Below are 5866 nucleotides of genomic sequence, written 5' to 3'. Positions count from 1 at the left end.
GATAGGTCAACAGTATCTAGGTAGACAGTCAATAGGTCGACACAATATGGTCGACGTGCATTAGGTAATCAAGGTCAAAAGATGTACATGTAAATGGTAGACAGTGTTTAAGGTCGATAAATACAAAAGGCTGACAGGTTCAAGGGGTCAACATGGCAATGGTCAACATGCATATGGTCGACACAAGTTTTTATTCTGTTTCCCAACTTTTGCTTGATTTACCATCCATATGAACCACAACTGGGAAATATAACCTTGCCCTTGGTGAGTGAAGTGATCCCGCAAGGGTACATGTTTATACGGATTGTGGTCACATATAATGAAAATGACACCCAAGAAAACCCCCCAAAAACTTGTCAAACCATTTTTGTGTTGACCATTGTCATGTCAACCTTTTGACCTTGCAAACCTTTTGTACCAGTCAACCATATCCACTGCCTACCTTTTAACTGTTGACCTTTTGACCTAATACATGTCGACCATATGGGGTTGACCTAATGACTGTCTACCTACTTACTGTAGATCTCCCATACCACACCCCAAGAGTATCACAGCCACATACAGTATGATTTGGGTACATGAAAGGAGCTGCAGCTTCAGACTTTCAAATACAACTGACTCTGATCATGTTTCAAGGATGACACTTTTTTTGTGGGGATGCATTTTAATACTTCACATTGGCCCAACACTAAGTACGGCCCACAATGAGTAATGATGAACCAAAAACTGATCTGAAAAATTGCATTAGAAGATCTTCTTACCTCAGCAAAATTACCTGTTCCACAGTTAAACTTGATTTACACATTTTACCAAATTAATGTTATCTCTGTGGTAGATTATAAGCAATTTTGGTGTCTCAAAATGAAGTGATTTTGTTTTAAACATCACATATTGATGCATACAATTTTATTTTCAACAAATGGTTTATCTTGAGGCATTATATTTAATATACAGTAGTTTCATCGTGAAATTAATATAATAATATAATAATAATTTTAGAGTTTGTCTGAAATATAATTTTGATGTATTACCGGCTATCTGTAGAATTTGTTACAATATGTGCCCGGATAAAGAGAATTGGTGAAAAGTAGTACTGACAAAATTTTCTGTAAAACAATTAAGACACTGTCAGGGAATGAATACATATATTAAGAATATAATCATAAGAACGCACATGGGAACTTGTAATGATACTGTTTCACAATGAGAGGATTTGAGTTCTTCTGTTGGGAAGAAATGAAAAGAATCATAAATTGTGTGTAATAGAGAATCTGTCAGAAAGTAAAAGTAATGAATATAAGCAATTTATTAGTGTCTGTCACCCATGTCTCATCAACCTACTTAACCAGCATTTGGACTTTTAAAGAGATGTAATTCATTGTTATGACTACTATTTTGAGGTTGTATTGTTGAATATGAAATATTAACTCAGCCAACTACCTTTTTGCATACTTTATGATACATTAACATTACTTCAAAAACATTTTTTTTTAAACATGATTATTAAGGCACCAAATGAATACAAGACAAATTGAGAAACAGTAAAATGCAAAGGCAGGAAAAGTGCAAATAACATGACAATTCAAAAATATATACAAACAAGTGAAAATCTTGTATACCAGATTTTTATATAGGAGAAGGGAGAGGAGGAGAAAGAGGGAACAAGAGTGCGTGTTTTTATGCGTATGTGTGTGTGTGTGTGTGTGTGGGGGGGGGGGGGGGGGGTTCAGAGAAGAAGGAGGGAGAAGGGGCAAAATTAATTTGGAAGCCTAAGGTGTAGCTGTGAATAGGAACAATTAAGCAGAATTATGTGATTTGTGGGACTGGGAGGGAAGATATCTTTCAAAAAGGGAGAGTGAGGACACCATTATATGAAGACCAGTGGTTCCACACCTTAGAGAAAGAACTAAAAGTACCCATTGGGTACTGGTAATACATTTCAGTGCAAATATGGTAGGAAGGGCTCTGAGATTTCCAAAGGGAAGCAATAAAGCAGGTAGTAGCATTGTGGACATGTTTGGCAAGTTTGTTTTCATTCTGTGAAAGTCTAAAATTGTCAGAGGACGCAAAACATATTTAGGGAGAAAGGGAATGTTAAAGCCTAGTATTGAGTTCAGGAGGGACCTAACCTCTGTTAGAAAACCCTGAATTACAGTGCTAGACCTCCAAATGTGAAGGAAGTCTCCATTAGAAGCTGGTGGAAAAAGTCTATGAAGTCTATTATGTACCAAAGTAACAATTTCTAGGTGTTCTTTTTGATTCCAACAATGATAGAGGATAGAAACATCAGATCATAAATTCAACCAGTAGTCTGTGTCCAGTAGTCACCCAGATCTCTATCCCAATTTACTGCAGTTCATTAATGCACTGAAGTTGAGTAGAATAAATCAGGACATAATAATACACAAAGGCTTTGAGACACCTGGATACATGGCTAAAGTGGCAGTGAGTTTCAAAGATGGTCATAGGCCTTGAGGAGAGCTTACACAGGCTAGAATAAAATAAATGTCTAAGTTGCAAAGAAGAAATAAGAAGCCAGAAAGGCTCCTAAAGATAGTGACAGGTGGGAAATACAACCCTAACAACAATATAATTGAGAAACCAAATCCCAGCTGAAGTCCAGTAAGAGAAAACTGATGAGGGCAAGCCTGGAAGAAAAAATTGGGTTGTTCCAGGTTGTAAAAGGGTAGAAGGAGTAAGGGCTATAGAATACATACAATTACTCAGCTATAGCATCAGAGTAAGATTTACTGTATCACAGGATGTGTGTGGATGGCAAAAGGCCAATTCAAGGGGATCAGTATGATATCCCGGCTGTCAGGAGACTGACGCCGGGATCCCAGCAATCGGGATACTGGTGGCGAACACAGCGTGTCCCCTCATGGGTTCGTTGTGCTCGCCACGCTTCAGGCCTTGTGGCGACCTATGGTTGCCACATGGTTATATTCCCCCTCGGGAGGTGGCGCTAACCACCACCCAAGTGGGGATTCCAGCCAGCGGTTAGGATTATGACCACCGGTATAACGGGAGTTGGGATTCTGGCATTGGTATCCTGACAGTCAGGATCCCGACAGCCAGTAAATTGACTGCCTCCCAATTCAAGCACTGGGACAACATGATGAAAGAAGTTGATAGGGCAGAAAGGGTATCTGAATAAATGTCTACCCATACTCAATATCCTGAAGGTACAATAAGTGCCACTGGATATATTGCAAGACCTGGGTAGAATAGAAATACCAATACTGTATATAATTAGGGACTCCAAGTTCTCCCCCAAGAGGAGAGTACTCAAGAACAGAAACTGAAAGCTCTGGTCTCTTGCTTCTTGAAATAAAATAACTAATCATCATCTGCAAAGAGATAAAGCACAGGGAGAGACATTAACTGGCAATGTTTGAAATAAATACAGCAGTTTGAAGAGTATACAGTATATATATTTTTACAGCCGTTATACAGTCAGTCCAGGAAATAAACAGGTTGGTTTAGGTCTGCTTTAATCATCTGAAAGAGTAGGATATAACTGAGCTAAAAAGGCAGGGAAAATGTTTGGTAAAAATAACACCCAAAACTTAAAGTTTGAAGAGATGCCATTTAAACTGTCATTCAATAAAGTAAAGTAAATTTTTTGTTAGTGGAGGGAAAAAGAAATCTAAGATTTAAGTTTTGTCTAGATTAATTTTAAAGTAGTTAGAAAAATAAGAAATTAGTTTTGTTGAACACATGGGGTCCAATGGTGCATGTTAAGATTCAACGAGACTGATTTGCACTGTTGCAAGATGCTGCATGTGGGCAGTGGCATAACAAGGGGTGTGTGAGTGAGGCATGTGTCCTGGGTGCCATGGCAGGGTTTGCAGATGGGGGCACCGCCAACCATGCCCCACTCGCACCCCCATCATTTCTAGCACCTTTTTATCAAATGAAGAACAACAGGGAGAGCATTGGCACAATGAAATGGCTGTGCAGTAGAAGCAGGAGGAGGTGGGCCAACTGATCCCTTTCCTCCCCCTTTCTGACACTTCTGCTGTCAGGGCTCAACATCAAGATCAACCCTGGTGCAAACACCAAAAGATAGGACTTGGCACCTGGCCTGCTGCCGGCGAGAGGGGAATCCAATGCTCTCTGCTCTGGTTAGAGTGGGACCATATGCAGCCAGCACTGGTGAAAGGTAGACCTGATGCACCCAGCACTGAAAGGGGACATGTCGATGCCGGAGGTAACATCATGCTGCTTGAAGGAGAGGGGGATGCAGAACACAGTCCTACTTGTACGGGGGTATAGGGACAGAGCGAGGTATAGTACATCGTGCCACCAGGACTGAGGGGGATAAGGTGATGCACAGTGATACCTGTCTCAACCCTTTCACACCTCCCACTCTCTCACCTCTCTCTCACTTTCTCTTTTTCGCTACTCCCGCTCTATTTCTTCACCCCCCTCTCTCTCAACTCTCTTTGTCTCAACTCTCACTCTCTTTCTCTCTGACCCTGGTCACTATCTCCTCTCCTTCTGCCCTGTCTATCTCTATCCTCATGCCTCCCCCTTTCTCTCTCTCTCTCTTCCCGCCTCTCTCTGTCCTGTGTCTATCTCCTAACGCTTCTCCTTCCCATGCCTATTTCTCTCACAAAGTTACCAAAAAGTGAAGCCATGCCCATCCCATCTACTACGCCCCTTTATCGGGAGAGCGCACACCTCCTGCGTGCACATGGGTACTGGCTTTTTTTTTTGGGGGGGGGGGAGGGCACCATTCCTCATCTTGCCCTGGGCACCAAAGACCCTAGTTACGCCTCTGCATGTGGGCATCTCAGGTTTGAAGAAAATGGCAAGGACAAAAGCATAAAGATACAGACTTGGCTGCAACAAAAGATGAATCCAGCCCCTAGTCTTTAGTAGAGCAACATATTATTGAAATTCTAGCAGAAGTAGATATTATAAGTATTTATCACTCAACATAATAACTTAGTGTTGGATTCACTACTGAACAAATTGAACAAGCAATTACATATCAAACCTGGCAAATCCAAAGTACTGATGGTCTTTCAGTGGTCTATTACAATATATTTTTGATAGTTTGATTCCTTACAATCACCTCTTTTTTTAACTTGGCCCTCATTTAACTCCACATGCAGGGCCACCATCATGGGGACTTTCGGGACTGCAGTCCTGGTCCCAGACAGCTGAGAGAACCTACCACCAGCAGTGTTAATTGATAATTAATCACCCTCACACAGAACAGTGCAAGCTACCTGCTAGAGCTGGCCAGGTTATATAAATAACTCATCATACAGCTAAATTGTGTGATGAGTCATTCATTAATCTCCAGCCAGTGTTGCAGCAGTATTTGGGTCATGACCTTTTGATGCTGTGAATCAGTAGCACCTGTAACAGATTTTGAGAAGCTTAGGAGTGCTGGGACCTTTTTAATTGGCAGGTTTCCTCTCTCAGGACCCAACCAAATAAGTTTTCCTTCTTCAGCTCTTCCTCCATAGTTGCTCCATTCACAGCTTTCCTCCTCTCCTCCCGCCTGCCCTTATTGGCTGGATTTAGTGTGCACTTCACTTAAAATGCATAATGTGAGATTGTGGCTGTGGTACACAGTGGTTCATCTGCCCCTTTCTCCTACATAGTATTTCCAAATGTCTCCTATGCTATTTCTGCCTCTGCCTCCTCCCCACATCTGTGTCTCTGCCCCCTAGATATCTGAGTATCTGATTCGCCTGTATCTGTGTCTCTTCCCCCCATATCTGTGTCTCTGCTCCCACCATATCTGTGTCACTGCCATTCCCCATATCTGTGTCTCTACTCCCCTTTAAAGCCTGTATTTTATATGGGCAGATATGATATTGTGGAGTGGTCTGATGGGCGTGTGGGG

Source organism: Pseudophryne corroboree, chromosome 2 (assembly GCF_028390025.1).
Source record: "Pseudophryne corroboree isolate aPseCor3 chromosome 2, aPseCor3.hap2, whole genome shotgun sequence".
Taxonomy (NCBI): Eukaryota; Metazoa; Chordata; class Amphibia; order Anura; family Myobatrachidae; genus Pseudophryne; species Pseudophryne corroboree.
This window is presented reverse-complemented; position numbering follows the sequence as displayed.